The sequence below is a fragment of the Armigeres subalbatus genome, chromosome 1 (assembly GCF_024139115.2).
Source record: "Armigeres subalbatus isolate Guangzhou_Male chromosome 1, GZ_Asu_2, whole genome shotgun sequence".
NCBI classification, from domain to species: domain Eukaryota; kingdom Metazoa; phylum Arthropoda; class Insecta; order Diptera; family Culicidae; genus Armigeres; species Armigeres subalbatus.
The window spans coordinates 125,904,627-125,922,063 of NC_085139.1; positions in this window are offsets into that span (position 1 = coordinate 125,904,627).

Here is a 17,437-nt window from a genome sequence, read left to right on the forward strand (position 1 = left end):
CCGGTTCGATACTTCCAAAATATGTAGATATCGAAAATATGTTGTTTCGGTGCGTCTTTTGTACCCAGAGTTTTCAATTGTACCAACTGCAAACAGTTGGGCACACTGCCGAGTTTTGCGACCAAGCCCGTTGTGGCAAATGTTTTGAAAGGCATAGGAGGAGTCCTGCCAACAACAAGTTACAAAGTGGCTTATTGTGGCATGGACCTCCCCATGTTTGCAGAATGTCCGGGTCAAAAGCGCACCCAAAAGTTGAGCGTTCATTAGCAGCGCTCTAAGCAGTCGTATGCAGAAATGGTGAAGTCGCAAGACACATCCGCAATTGCCAACTGCAAGGCTGCTATTTCAGCTTCCGTTCGTGATTTTTAAGTCATTTCCATAGACGAATCGACTGACGTAGCCGATATGGATGATTCTGGAGGTATATGCCGAAAAGAGGAAGAAACTGTCTTCCCGGATTGCGCCAAGAAACAAAAATCATCCTAGAAGCTTGCCGAAATCTGATGGTAATGGGGATTATTATATTCAAGCAGCCTGTCTATACTGCTCCTTTTGACCCATGTTGCAGTAAGACATTCCGCTATTGTCCTAAAACTGATGTTAAAAGAAACATCAGGTAAGGAATATCTCTGAGCAGAAAACTGCTACTCGCACTTCTAAGAAAAGAATCTCGTCCAAGCGAGGATTATATCCTTTAAGGATCTTGTGGATCGTATTTTGAACTTTCATTCGAATTCATTGAGGCCAATCATTGACCTCCCAACAGTTGAAAGTTATCTGAAGCAATTGACTGTTTCATGGCCCTTCTTGCAGGACTTGTATCTTTCGATGGATAATACGGCCATAAAGATACAATCACGTACTGCAGTGGAACTGTCATAGTCTGAAACAAATAGGACGTGTTTAGGTTTTTAATTCGCAACTCCGATTGCGATATATTTACTCCTGAAAATGGCTTTCTTCTGAAGATGAAATCAACTTCCACGATTTTAACATTATTCGCCAAGATCGGAATGATCATTATGGTGGCGTTCTTTTGGGAATCAAAAATGTCACACTTTCTACAAAATTCCATTCCGACTGTTAATGGTTTAGAAATCGTCGCTTGCCGAAATGTAAAGAATAAGACCTTTAGCTTCAGTGTATATTCCCCAAATGCCTCACTTAATCGTCGTCATCTTTGGGCGCAGTCTCTCTTTATCATCCCCAGTTTTAATACTGGGTGATATGAATACATGGTATTGCATGGGGCGAAACTAGAGACGATACAGAGCGCCTATTTTCTATGATTTGTGCGACGATTTCAACTGAATATTTTGAACACAGGAGAAGTAACTCGAAGGACCTCAAGGTCAGGAAAGTCGAATAGATCTGTCTTTATGCTCTAACTCACTATCATTAGATTCCACGTGGAAGGTAATCCAAGATCCCCATGGTAGTGACCACATGCCGATAGTCACCACAATCAAAAGCGGCTATCAAGATCAGTGCCAGTTAATGTTCCTTTCGACCTCACGAAAAACACTGACTGGTTTAGGATACTCGTTATCCTTTAGAAATTCACATCATAAAAATAAGACACTGAGAGTCTAGTTTTCACGATGGTTGTCGATAATCTGTTCTTTATTATTGTTTGCTTTGCTAACGCAACCTATCGGTTAATCTAGTACGTTGCTTAACTAGAAGATAGAACAACCCATTTTCCAATTTGTCCAATCAGAAGAATACTATCCAATACTAATAAGCATGCACAAACTACTAGTTCAACCTATGCGCTGTTGGGTTAGGTCAGCGTTGAACGGAAAAAGGAATGTTCTTGCGCTTTGTTCTCATGAAATTCGACCACTAGACCGATTGTCAAGTGGTGCAATGTTGTCATTTGATGACTCAGTGTTACATGCGGATGCAAGTGTTCTAGAATGTTACCACCATGATGGGTATTGAGCAAAATATAAACAATTAGGTATAAGCGACATGACCCAGATTTGTTCATGGGAAAAGACTTTGTGAAGAAATATGAAATGTACATCCAAGCGATGTAATGTTCGACCAACATGTAAGCATGTCGTAAAAAAAAGCGTCAAAATACTTAATTTATGATATTCTGAAATTATCATGTTACACTGGCAAAATTTGCATCGGCGGTAAACATTGGATTGAATCAACTATTCATTCTTCCTCCACTGGATGAGTATCGATTCCTTACCGAATTGATTCATAAAAGCACTAGAAGCTCAGAAACGACGCGTTCAAGTACATCTGTCATAAGAAGACCAGACTCCTGGATGGGATGATGAATGTACTAAGTTGTATTCGAGAAATCTGATGCCTTCAAGGCTTTCCGTAAACACGGAAGGTCTGAGCTTTTCGAAGAGTATTTGAGGCTTGAAAGAAAAGCTCAAAAATCTTTCAAGGCTAAAAACGAGCTCTGGCGACGTTTTGTCGAGGACTATCACGAGAAAGGGACTATCACGAGGACTATCACGCAACGGAACCGCAACGGAACCGCATTTCCACCAACGAGAGTGAAGAATACTTCAATCGATGGATATTCAACTTCGCAAAAGGTCTGTCCAGATTCCGTACCAGCTGAACCGCTATTTCGAGAATCAGTAGCTGATCCGGTTCTTTGTGGACCATTCTCAATGCTGGAACATATCTGTCTCTTCTTTCATCAAACAATTCTTCTCCGGGATGCGATAATATCAATTCAATCTTCTAAAAACCTCCCAGATATCGTTAAAGACGATTACTTGACCTGTACAACTGTTTCATGGAGTACAACATCGTACCACCAGAATGCGCCAGGTCAAAGTAATAGCTATTCAAAAGCCTGGGAAACCAGCGTCTAATCACAACTTACCGACCGATTGCCATGCTATCATGCATGAGAAAATTATTGGAAAATGATCCTTTCAAGAATTGACCATTGGGTCGAACAAATCATACTGCACAAAACTCAATTCGGGTTTCGAAAGGTAAAGGAACAAATGACTGTCTAGCGTTGCTCTCTTCAGATATACAGCTGCTATGCGCACAAGGAGCAACTGGCTTCAGTTTTCTTGGATATTAAGGGCGCTTGATTCTGTTTCATAGAAGTACTGTCGGAAAATCTGCACAGTAGTGGATTACCCGTTATTTTGAATAATTTCTTGTACAATTTGTTGTCAGTAAAACACATGAACTTTATCTCCACTCTGACAACTTCCAGAAATAGCCATGGGCCTTCCCAAGGTTCATGTTTAAGTCCTGCTTTACATTTCTATGTTAAAGATATTGACAATTGTTTGGAAGGACAATGCACGCTTAGACAACTTGCAGATGATGCCGTGATCTCTCTAAGAGGTTCATGTGCAGAAGTCCTGCAAGACACATTGCAAAATTCCCAAATAACCTGACTGTTTGGCCAGACATTTAGGGATCGAGTTCTCCCAAAAACTCAATTGGTTGTGTTTTAAGAAGCGGTATCCTGCTCAACTGAAACTAAAGCTGTTGAAAGATAACATAAACCAATCTTTATCTTCTAAATACCTTGGGGTCTGGTTTGATTCTAAGTGTACCTGGAAGACCATATTGATTTGTTGAGAAATGCCGAAAAGGATCCATTTTCTCCGCTCTATCTCGGAACATGGTGGGGCGCTACCCGGAAGACCTCATCAAACTATATAAAACGACCTATTCTCTCTGTTTTAGAGGGATCTTTCTGTCTCAGCAGCTGAGTGCCACCTAATCAAATTGAACGAATTCAATATCGTTGTTTGCGTATTGCGCTTTGTATGCATTCAACGCATAATGAGCCTGGAGGTGCCTGGAGTCACTCCTATAAAGCACCGTTACTGGGAGACTCTCACAGAATACTGATCAAATGTGGAACAAATAATTGTATTAGAAAACTTCGATAATATGCTTGAACTGGCTCATCGTTCAAGATACCTGCGAGTCTATCTCAACTCATATCGTCAGATCTCTGTCTTCCATGTTATAATCCACCGAGTTCACTTCGTCAACGACAGTTCCTCAATTGAATACGATCTGTCCATGAAATACGCTATTCAAGGAATACCAGATCATCTTCGACAAATATCTATCCCTTCCATTTTTCTGAAAAATATGAACATGTCAATTGCAACAACAGATATTTCACTGTTGGTTCTCGCATTAACGGATCCACTGGCTTGTGTTTTCAACGTAAATTCAACCACCTGAAAACCAAGAACGTGTTCGGTTTATGTTGCTGAGCTGGCGCAATTAATTTCGCTTTGGGATATAATCAGCCCATAGACCATTATTTCATCTTCTCGGATAGTCTTAGTTCTATCGAGGCACTCCGGTCGATGAAATGTTAACGCATCTTATCTTACAACTGTAGAGAGCAGATGCGTGATTTGATCGAAAGATCATTCAAGATTACCTTGAGGGTCCCATCCATTGCCTAATCTATGGCAATGAGAAGGCGGACTCGCTAGCAAGGTGGGCGCACAGGAAGGTGAAGTTTATGATAGACAAATCTCGAACAACGAGTTTTCCATAGTCCGCCAGAGTACTCTTCAAAATTGGCAAATGATTTGGTCACACAATGAACTTGGACGGTGGCTCTTTTCCATAGTTTTCTAAAGTTTCTGCGAGAGCGTGGTTAGAGGTGAGGACTTAAGCCGAGGCTTCATTCACGATGTCGAGACTTATGTCCAATCACCTATTCACTAAACGCACACCTCTATAGAATAAACCGGTTGATAGCAAATCCTGGGAGCCGGTTACGATGACATCGATCACGTAGTTTGGTATTGCTCGAAAACGACGCCCAGAGAGCAACTATTGGATACCCTTGTGGCCGGGTAAACAACCCTACAGGAAGTAAGAGGTGTTTTGGGGATCGCGATGTGGTTTATATGCAGGCAATCTATGCCTTTCTTTGCTCGTCTGACATAAAGTCAATTCCCCTATCTTTTTCTTTCTCGTTTTTGTTTTTGTCTTATTGTTCTGTGTAATACGAAGCCATATTCGGAAGATGCTCCTGACGAACCAAACTCGAGCCCGACGCTACGCCATACCGTTTTGACGTCAAATACCCGGATGAGCAGCTGAAATACCTCAAACCCAAATCAACCTAAATAGTCCGTCCTGAACTTACGCAATCTAACCTTGAGTCGCAACGATTATATTGGTCTAACCTTTCCCTTACTAACTGTTGATAATGATGATATCGATTGTAAATATCAAAGTCTGGCTCCGTTAGTTTATACACGCCTGAGCCTGTCAAATAAACACAATAGATAAAAAAATCATGATAATATCAGGAAACTGAAACCTGATGAATATCTCGAGTTATTAGTTTGTTATCCATAGAAAATAGAAAATTTTATTCAATATCTTGGTACAAAGCTTTGATATTGTTGCTTGGTCTTAAAACTATTCAGTTTATAGTTTCTGTCCGGGATGGACTGATACATAGAGAGGTATGAGATCTTTTCTCCGTTGTTCGACTACCAATTATTTTAGTAAGGAGCAATTCAATGCAGATGCAAAAACAACATAATCACTTCCATAAGCAATATCCATGATTTGATCCTAATGTTGCTTTTCCTTACCGCATCTCCACCGCTCAGCATTATACCAGAGACCGATTGTCGTTTCACGATGATGAGCTTTGATTCCAGCATCCATAGATCTAGTCTCTAGCTGCTGTCATCGCCAGCCTCGGTAACCATCTGAGCCAACATTTCGTACGTAGGTAGGTACATGTTGGAAGCAAAGGATGAGTTGGTAGGAAGCGAACGATAGACTTAGATACGTCGAGTCGTCGCCCTCAAAATACTCGTAAAACGATTACAAAGTTTTGGCAATATTGGACTTCTCACGCATTCTCTTTCCGTATTCCAAGCCGGTCGTAGTGGGAAAGCGGTCCCAATAATGTTAATTACATGAAACGCACTTTGGAAATGCTGCGGAACTAGAGATTTGGAATAGCGCACTTACCACCATTTCTCACTTCTACATACTTCATGGAATCGTTCGTTTTTGCTGGCGGGGTTTCCACTGGCACTACATCGCTATCATGGTGTAGTTTGGAGCCAGCAGCACAGAGAAAAGTGGTTATATGTATTTATGTAGTGACACGGGCGAGACTTATTGTGTGGACCAGCTGAAGTGAGTGTAGCGTGAGAGTGTTGCAAAACAAGCGGATTATCCATTCGAAGAGTCAGCGGAAAGTACTCCGTTATCTTTGTACAGTCGGTGCTTTATAACACGGATATTTTTCAGCTGCCAATTTTCAACAAGGTTATTAGGGGGATATAAATGACTTGAGATAATAGCTATGGATCCCAAAACCAGAATTCTGAAGCTCTCCCATATGAAGCGTATAGTAGGAGACCGAACTGTATACTGAAAATGAATAGGAGGAAATGAGTGAAATTAAGTGCTTTCATCCCAACAGGAAATATCTATTTTACGATTTTGATGAATTGTTCGGATGTTTGTTCGACGGAAGAAAAATAAATTTTTCTAATTTAGTTTTTCAGCAGTTTTTTTTCATGAGTAAGGTAATCAGAATGTGCTTTTTATAGCTTTGAAATTAAAATATCAATTAAGCTAAAACAAACGATCGAAGAACGGATTGCTTACGTATAATGAATGGTATTTTTTGAATTACTCGTATGCAGGCTTGAAGCAAATCTACAACTACGAGTTTTAGATAATAATAATACCTAAGAATTAAATCCAACAGGTAGGAAATTTTCCGTAATTCCGATACGGAATAAAGTTGTACGACCATCATAACGCCCAGAATAACCCTATTATTTATCCATACAATTACTAACCTGCCAGAATAAGTTACATTTCTGTCATGACAGCACTTTTAGACAGTGCATGTCTACGGAAGCAATAGTATACGCACCATACTATCATCTCTCTCTATCAAAAAAATCCAGTAGATCATGGACCAACAGCAAGGAAGGGATCTTCAAAAGCAGTTGAAAATATGAAACGGATCAATAGAACGGTAGAGACTGCGATTTTGCAGTATGGAGTTCGATTAGAATAAATCGTTGAGATGTGGTAGCATTTCAGTGTGGCTTTAGTTGATCTGATTACCTATAAGAATCTGCTGCTGAGCGATTCCAAGCAACTGCATCAAAATTTAACAAAATTTTTAATTCATGATTTGCTATTGAGTTGAAATTTGACAGTTTTTCAATTTCATCTAAATCGTCATTTTCGATATCGCTATTGAGTCACGACTAACTTTTCAAAAGGGTGTATGTGAAAATGGTTCAAAAATATTCAAAGAGCTGCACAGCAAAAACGGAATGTTCGATTGTTCTGATTTTTTCAGCAAAGTTAGGCAACTAAATGGTGATTCTTAAAAAATGTAGACCGCAAAAAAAATTTTTTTTTGCTTTAGAAAATATCGTTTTTGTCACAAAAACTTAAATATCTCAAAACCCTATCCATTTACGAACGTATTTTTTTTAGGGTAAACGGTCCATTATATTAGCTATCTACCATAAAAATTTGGTGATGGTAAACTAATAAACAAAAAAGTTATGACATTTCAAACATTACACAATTTTCACACATAGTAAACAAAAAAAAAAATCCGTGTATTTTTTTTTCAAGAATCGCAGTTTGATGCTGATTTTATTGTTAAGGGCCTTGTGTGAGTTAAACAAGTTGTTTTTATGATATAAAAATATGACACAAACTCATCTACAGGTTTTACAATAGTTTCTAGGTCACACCTATCCGTGGTCACCCATTGCTCAAATGATAACTGATCAATATATTTTTCTTCAAACTCAGCGAATAAAGTATTTTCCAATGATGAAGAACCTGGACAATCCGAGCAAGATCGTAGATAGCAATTTGATGTTGTATTTTCACACAAAAGACTACCAGTTAACAATTAATATCCTTTGTTAAATTGATTATTTTCAAACTATGTAAAATAAGATTAATATTCTCATGGGTTGTGCATCCACACACACACATTATGTGTTCCTGAATTGGAAAGAAGCTTGCATTTCCTTGGCCGAGGGCTTGCAAATGAGGAAAAACCTAGGGACGCTGCAGGTATTTCCGTCCATCGTCATAGGGGCTAAAACCAACGAAAGCAACGTACATTTGCTAGAACTCCACTATAGCAGAACGTTTCTCCTGAGCTTACGATTTGGTACGTATGAGTTTTACAAAAAAGCGTCCTTTTATTGGTTTTCGAGACTATGACGAACAGACGAAAATACCTGCCGTGTCCCTACTTTAATATTATCGTGAATTTCCTTGAAAAGTGTGTACGCTTCTTTCAAAGTCGTCATCATTAATCGTTTTTGAATTGCTTGACGCTTTCCATCTTTTTATACTGATACATAATCTTTTTGATCAGGCATAGCTCGACTTACTTCATCATCTTCAAAAAATTGAACTACTATTTCTTTTGTCTCATCTGTTAATGCAGTACTAGACCTAGTATTTTTGGTTGAAAGACAGTTATTCTTCAATTGTTTTGCCTCTTTTACTGTATTTCTATTGATTTTGAACTCATCAATGGCATCCTGAATAGACCACGAACTTGGCAGCATCGACAAAATCAATAATTTTTCTTTCCTTGTCGTGGCTGCATTCGAGAACCCTTCCTTCATATTTATAATTACCTCATCGTAGTCTGTATTTTCCACATCATCAGGTCCTAATTTGAAGAGGTTTCTTCGTACAGCTTCGTTTATTTCACGGTATTTTTTCTCCGGGTAATAAACGTAGTCCATCTTACTCCATTTAATCGGAGTCACTTTATCCCAGCTATGCCCTCGTTAAAGCGTTCGATGGTGACCTTTTGGATACACTCTTCTTCCGATTGATTTGTTGATTTCGCTGATGGTACGGTGGCAAGGCTCTCAGCACTTGATACTTCTGGCAATTCCTCAGTTGTTGTCGTTTTCGAACTTCCTGCGCTCTGCTCAACCGATGATATACAGAATGCTCTTTTGTCAACGTTTAGACGACAGGACGTGCAAATGCGTAAATTTGTATTCAATGTGGACATTGGAGCATAACCAGTCGCTTTCAGTTTATCTATGGTGCTTTCGGTGAGATTTCGTAACTCTTTTGAACACTTTTTTCCATCAAATGGCCTACAACAGTTGAGAAAGCGGCTACTCATGTTGTTCGTTATAGGTATTCCAACAAACAAAATAACTTTTAAGTTTTTACTGACTAGTTTGGTGTCATTTGCTTGACTGAACAAAAAAATTACCATAAGATCTTTAACAACCTTAGTGGTAGTATTTTTTTGCTTTTTCGTGAGCATTGTCATGGTATGTATCTATCATGCATTTGTTGTTGTTGAAGATACCCGTTTCCTCCCGATCATAAAGTCTATTCTCTAAGAGCAAGATTACCGGTGGTGAGTTTAAGCCGTTTGGCAGCGCAGTATCATTACTTGACACTTTACCGGTCGCAACTAAACGCGCTGCTATAACAGTAGCGCGACTGACAGGTGACCAAATATGGTAGCGCGATAAGAGCGCTGCTATTTGATGAACTGTCAACTGTCAAACGTCACCGGTGCGGAATACAGCAACCAAATTGAGAGCCGAAAATAGTGACCGATACGGAAACGAGTAACGAAACTAAAATGAAAGCGCTGCGCGGGTGATTAAAATGCTCGCGACCGATAATGATGCTCTAAGAGGTATATTTTTTGCAGGTAAACTATAGACGTATACGTGTATATGAATCTTTGATTTTGCAGCTTTTGTCTTAAAAATGACATTTCTGATATGTTTCTTATTATCAACAGGTTTCAAAACTATTAAAAGAATTTTTCGCCAGTCACGTACAATGAAAATTATGACATTATCAATACTTTTGACCACAACACTGGATCGTGTCTAAGTTTTTTATAGATGCTATGAATAATTAAATCAAAATATCATGAAAACAACTTGTTTAAATCACGCAAAGCCCTTAACAATAAAATCTGCATCAAACTGCAATTCTCGAAATAACTCACACGGAAAATTTTTTTTTTATCAAGTGTGAAAATTGTGAAATGTTTGAAATGTCATAACTTTTTTGTTTATTCGTTTACCAAAATATAAGTTCGTAAAAAGATAGGGTTTTGAGATATTTGAGTTTTTGTGACGAAAATTATATTTTTAAAGGTAAAATAAATTTTTTTTACTGTGCATATTTTCTTAAGAACTATTATTTAGTTGTCTAACTTTGCTGAAAAAATCATAACAATCGAACATCCCGTTTTTGCTGTGTAGCTTTTTTTTTGTCTTTATTTAGGAGACTTTCAGCCCGAGGCTGGCTCGTCTCCGCGCTGTGCAGCTTTTTAAATATTTTTGAACCATTTTCACATACACCCTTTTGAAAAGTTAACCGTGACTCAATATGAAGATTTGCTATCGAAAAATGACGATTTAGATGAAATTGAAAAACTGTGCAAAGTTTCAGATATTTTCTAAATGGTCGCTCAGGATCGACTGGCATGCCTCCGTGGAATGCATCTGCTGGAAAATATCCTCGTAATGCGATAGAATCCATACACCCGCCGTGCATGGGAAGAATTTGCGACTTCCAAGGAACAAGATACGCTAGAGGACATCACCGATTTCCTTGTTAAGCGATTCCATGCTTTGAAATATCTTCTACCAAGACAAGATGCCAAGACTTTTTAGCAACCAGCGTTTTCGCCTAAAGATAGGATGTGAGCAGTAAAGATCAGCTATTTATAACCTTCCGCATTCCAACAACTCTTCGTGGTGAACAAAGGCGAACTTCCGAGTTCATTATCGAGCAAAGGTTCCAACTTTTCGTGTCGGATTTGCAAGGACCGACACCATACCATGATTTGCTTTTAATCAGGGAGGATCATGTTACTAAGTTAGTAGCGAGTGATGTGGGCAACCATTCGTCAAGCTCAAAGGATTCCCAGGTTTCCAGCAACGTTTGTTTGTTTGTTTATTACTGTCCAAAAGTGTAAGATATAAATCATTTTAAAATTACTACCTCCGATTTTGAAAACAGCTTTTGTGTCTAAAATTATTGTCATTAATTAGTCTACTCTTTGAACTTACTTCCGTCGAAGAACGTTTTACATCTGGCAGTAACAAATTCCAGTTTACAACACCTCTAACGAACAACGAACTAGCGTAGCATAACGTATTGTTAGCTGGAACTTCAAGATTCTGCAAACGTCGATCTCGGGACTGAATAAGTCTCCTATACAGTATCGTAGGAGTTTGAGTTATCGCCAGGCTTCTCAGAAAAATCCAGGATTTTTTATTACCAGACTAAGGCCGGTGAGGTTCTCCATTCAATTCGTTCCATGGATGCACTTCGCCAACCACGCAGTCTGCGGAAGGACCGCAAATCGTCCTCCACCTGATCGATCCACCTTGCCCGCTGTGCACCTCGCCTTCTTGTTCCCGTCGGATCGTTGTCAAGAACCATTTTCACCGGATTACTGTCCAACATTCTGGCTACGTGCCCGGCCCACCGCAGTCTTCCGATTTTCGCGGTGTGAACGATGGATGGTTCTCCCAACAGCTACCATAGATGGTGAGCAACACTTTCCTTTCGAAAACTCCCGGTGCGCGTTGGTCCTCCACGAGCATCGTCCAGGTCTCGTGTCCGTAGAGAACTACCGGTCTAATAAGCGTTTTGTAGAGAGTCAGTTTGGTACGGCGGCGAACTCTATTCGATCGAAGCGTTTTGCGGAGTCCAAAGTACGTACGATTTCCTGCCATGATGCGTCTCCGAATTTTTCTGCTGGTATCGTTATCGGCGGTCACCAGTGAGCCCAAGTACACGAATTCTTCAACCACCTCGATTTCGTCACCACCGATAGAAACTCGTGGTGGGTGGCTTACATTGACCTCTCTTGAGCCTTTTTCTATCATGTACTTCGTCTTCGACGTGTTGATGACTAGTCCAATCCGTTTAGCTTCGCTGTTCAGTCTGATTTAGGCTTGCTCCATCATCTCAAAGTTACGTGCCATGATATCAATGTCGTCGGCGAAACCAAATAACTGGATGGACTTCGTGAAAATCGTACCACTCGTGTCAATCCCTGCCCTTCGTTTTATCCACTCCAAAGCGATGTTGAATAGGAGACACGGAAAACCATCACCTTCCCATAACCCTCTGCGCGTTTCGAAGCTACTCGAGAATGCCCCTGAAACTCGATCTACGCACATCACCCGATCCATCGTCGCCTTGGTCAACCGTGTCAGTTTATCCGGAAACCATATGCGGCTTTGAATTCGATAAATAGATGATGTGTGGGCACGTTTTATTTGCGGCATTTCTGCGACGTACGGCGAACACCTGGTCTGTGGTAGAGCGTTCATCCATAAATCCCGCCTGGTACTGCCCCACGAACTCTCTTGCAATTGGTGTTAGTCGGCGGCATACAATTTGGGAGAGTACCTTGTAGGTGGCATTAAATGTGATTGCGCGGTAGTTGCTACAATCCAGCTTATCGCCCTTTTTGTAGATGGGACACATGACACCTTCCATCCACTCCAGAAGTCGCATGTCCTGCTCGCGTGCTCCTAGGTTCATTACCGTACTGCCACCGTTGTCTGCAACATTGCCATTCAGGTGCTCTTCGTAGTGCTGCCGACACATTTGAATCACCTCACGCTCGTTTGTAAGAAGGTTCCCCTTTTATGTCGGGCTGTGGCACTTGGCCCTTACGTGAACGGTTCAACTTCCCATAGAACTTTCGTGCGTTATTAGCGCGGTACAGTTGCTCCGTCTCTTCACGGTCTCGATTTTCCTGCTGGCGCTTTTTACCAGTCATACCAGTCGTCTCTCTAATCCGGGGGCACCGTGCCCAGTGCAGCGGTTGCGATGATTCCAATGTCGGATCGAATATCTCTGCAGCCATCTCCAAGAGACGCTGTGCCTAGCTGCTCTTCCGTTGGGAGTGCCACTTCCAGCTGCTGCGCGTAGTCTTGGGCTAGTCTACTGTCTTGTAGCCGTCCAATGTTTAGCCGCGGCGGACGACTCCGACGCTCGTTGTACACCGTCGAGAGTTTTGAGCGCAGACATACTGCAACGAGGTAGTGGTCGGATTAAATATTCGCTCTGCGGTAAGAGCGTAAGTTCGTAATGTCGGAGAAGAATTTACCGTCGATTAGAACGTGGTCGATTTGGTTTTCCGTTACTTAATTAGGTGATTTCCATGTGGCCTTGTGGATATTCTTGCGGGGGAAGAAAGTGCTTCGGACTACCATTCCGCGGGAGGCTGCAAAGTTTATGCATCGTTGGTCGTTGTCGTTCGATACGGTATGCAGACTATCCGGTCCGATGACCGGTCTATGCATTTTCTTCCTTCCTACCTGAGCGTTCATGTCACCGAAGACGATTTTGACGTCCCGCAGTGGGCATACATCGTATGTCTGCTCCAGCAGTAAATAGAATGCTTCTTTCTCGTCGTCGGGTCTGCCTTCGTGTGGGCAGTGCACGTTGATGGTGCTATAGTTGAAGAATCGGCCTTTTATCCTCAGCTTCCATATCCTTGCGCTGATTGGCTGCCACCCAATTACGCGTTGGCGCATCTTTCCCAACCATATGAAGCCGGTTCCCAGCTCGTTGGTGGTGCCACAGCTTTGGTAGAAGGTAGCCGCTCGATGCCCGCTTTTCCACACTTTCTGTCCTGTCCTGCAGATTTCCTGCAGCGCTACGACATCGAAGTTGCGGGGATGTAATTCATCGTAGATTATCCTGTCGCAACCTGCGAAACCTAGCGACTTGCAGTTTCTATGTTCCAAGCTTCCAATCGTGATCCTTTATTCGTCGCTGTCGTGACCCGACCGAGATTTCTAGTCTCGACCGTTCGTCGCAACAATACTCAGCAAACTGATTGTCATTTCGCTCTCACACGATCATCCCGAAAAGTTTCTTGCTGGATGGAATCAAAATATCTTACAATCTAAGGTCGCTCGTTGCACGTTTAAACGAAATATACTACAAAAGAGTATAATCTGATTGGATAATAACTGAATGCAAATAAGACAATGAAGTTAAGTGAATATTGTTTCCGACACTTTATAGACCAGATCTTATCTACTACATTCTTCTCCTCCTCTACTCTACAGGAATGTAGTGAACGTATAATTCAAAATTTCACGAAAAGTTTCTGCAATAATTATTTGAAACATAACACAATGAAGACGAAAAAGCTGCAGATCACCCAATTCAATTTTTGTCCAATCCAATTCTAATGCAATCCAAATCCAACTCAAATCGTACACTCAGTTCAAATCAAGTCGAAAACTAATTCATATCCAATTCCAATCCAATTTAAACTTCATCCAAATCCAAGCCAAATTTAATAAAATGCTCAATCATATCTAAATCCAATCCCAATCTAGATAAATCCAATTTCTCATTTAAATCTAATTTTATCAAAATAATCTAAATAATCTAATCTTAATCCAAAGTCAATCCAAACCCTATTTAAATCCAAGTCCAACCGAAATCTCATCCCAATTCAATCCAAATTGAATTCAAATCTATTAAAGAATAGTCCAAATCAAATCCATATACAATTCAAATCCAATCCAAATCTAGCCAAATCCAATGAAATAAAATATAATCTAGCCATAGCCAATGAAATATACTCCAAAATCCAGTCCAATTTTAATCGAAATCTATTTCAAATCCATTTCAAATTTATTCTGAAACTATTGGAAATCCAATTCAAATCCAATCTAAATTCAATTACTCATTCAAATATAATCTTTATTCCAATCCAAATTTAATCTGAATCAAAATCCAATTCAAATCTAATATCCGAATCCTATCCAAGTCCAAACCAAATTTAATCCAAATTCAGTCCGAATCAAATCCAATTAAGACATAGCCAAATCCAAATAAAAACTCATTCAAGTCTCTTAATCCAATCCAAATTTAATCTGAATCCAATTCAGATGCAATCCAAATTCAATCCAAATCCAAATTCAAGTAAAAAATTTCAAATCCAAAATTCAAATCTAATCTAATCCAAATGCAATTCACATTCATTACAAATCCAATCCAAATTCAATCCAAATACAGTCCAAATTCAATCTTACACAAATATAGCCAATTCAATTACTCATTTAAATCTGATCTTCATCCAATCGAAAATCAACCTGAATCTAATCATGATTCAATACAAATCTAATTTAAATACCAATTCAAATCCAGATCCAGAAATTTCACCCCAATCCAATCCAAATTTAATTCAAATTTATTCCACATTCAGTCCAAATCCAATCCAAACCAAATGTAGCCAAATTAAATCACTCATTTGAATATAATCTTTATCCAATCCAAATTTAATCTGAATCCAATCCAATTCAAAGCCAATTTAATCCTAATCCCATCCAAATCCATTGCAAATCCAATCCAGATGTAATGCAAACCAGTCCGAATCAATTCCAATCAAAACCTGGCCAAATTCAAATAAGCACTCATCCAGATCTAATCATAATCTATTCCAAATTTAATCCATATCCAGTCCAAATCCAATTTAATCCGAGTCCAATCCAAATCCAATCTAAACTTAATCGAAATCCAGTCCGAACAAATCCAATCCAAATTCGATTCAAATTTGGTCCAAATCAAATCCAAATTAAGTACAATTCAAATCCAATCCGAATCTACCAAATCCAATCGAAATACTCATTCAAATTTAATTTAATCGAATCTATATTTAATTTGGATCTATTGCAAATCCAATCCAAGTCCAATAAAAATCCAGTCCAAACGCAATCCAAATCTTAATTCAAATCCAGATCCAATGGAAATCTCATTCTATTTCAATACAAATCCAATCCCAATCTAGTTCAAGTTCAATGAACATCTCTAAATCCGATGTCAATTCCAAAACGAGATTCAAATTGATAATCCATCTTTAAATATAATGTTGCTAGGCTATATTTTCTAATTCAATTCAAATTCAATCTTTGTTTATGTTTTTTTCCTTTTGGAAATTTTTGTCACCCGGCCTACTCCACTGCCCTTCCGTCAGGGAGCCTACCGGGGACGCTAGCCCGAGCGCTAGCCATCTGTGTTTTTGTTTTCATTGTGCTCTCTTTTTTGCACTATTTTGTCACCCGGCCTACTCCACAGCCCTTCCGTCAGGGAGCCTACCGGGGACGCTAGCAATTTTTGTTTTCATTGTGCTCTCTTTTTTGCACTATTCTGTCACCCGGCCTACTCCACTGCCCTTCCGTCAGGGAGCCTACCGGGGACGCTAGCATATTTTCTTTATTTGTCTCCATTTTACGCTTATATTTACCTGATTGTTTTCCCTATATCACTTCTTCCGGGGAGCACTAACAAGACCTAAAGATAAAAATCGTAATTCTACCGGCTGCGTCATTGTCGTGACCCGACCGAGATTTCTAGTCTCGACCGTTCGTCGCAACAATACTCAGCAAACTGATTGTCATTTCGCTCTCACACGATCATCCCGAAAAGTTTCTTGCTGGATGGAATCAAAATATCTTACAATCTAAGGTCGCTCGTTGCACGTTTAAACGAAATATACTACAAAAGAGTATAATCTGATTGGATAATAACTATAGATAGTGGAATATATAGATGAGCGAAGATAAATCCTCTGTCTCCAAACGAACTGTCAAACGTGTCTCCAAACGAGCATGACGTCACGATTTCAATGGAAATGTTAAGGGCTGTGACGTCATATGTGCGTGTGCACGGTCAAAAAAGGCGACTCAGCCATGCTTTAGCTCATCTATAGATTCTACTATCTATAATAATAACTGAATGTAAATAAGACAATGAAGTTAAGTGAATATTGTTTCCGACACTTTATAGACCAGATCTTATCTACTACAGTCGCCTAGGTCGTTGCCGATTGTATCGAGTCGTATTATCTTCTATGTCGTTCGTAATAGTTGTTTTTAAAGGCGGCTTATTGGGCCTGCGCAAACCTCCTGTCTCGTCGGAGGGCCGTCGTGTCATGGCTGTTTAGCGTCCCACCTAACACCAGGACTTGGGCTTGTGCGCTTTGAGCGGCACACAGTCGCTTTGGTGGAGCCTACTTGCGGATTCATGCAGCTTTTTATAGAAGTTTATCAGGGCCCACTGTCAAACCCCACCACATCCTAGGCAGGCACCACAACTCGCAGATGGCCTGGGGAGAGATCGTCAAGCCCTTGGACATACTCCCTGCTGCCCGAACAACTAGACCTGTGCGCCGATTGAAAATTTATCGGCGGCGGCATGATAGATCATTTTCAGCCAGCGGTGGCGGCGTTACGCCGTTGTTAATCGGCGGCGGCAGCGTGGGTCGTCGTGAGTTTATTTCACGCAATAGAAATTCTCCGAAATTCTTCCACATATTCCACCGTAAATTTCACCAGGAAAACTCTGGAAGCCTTCCGAAAGGTGCTCCAGGATTTGCTCCGGA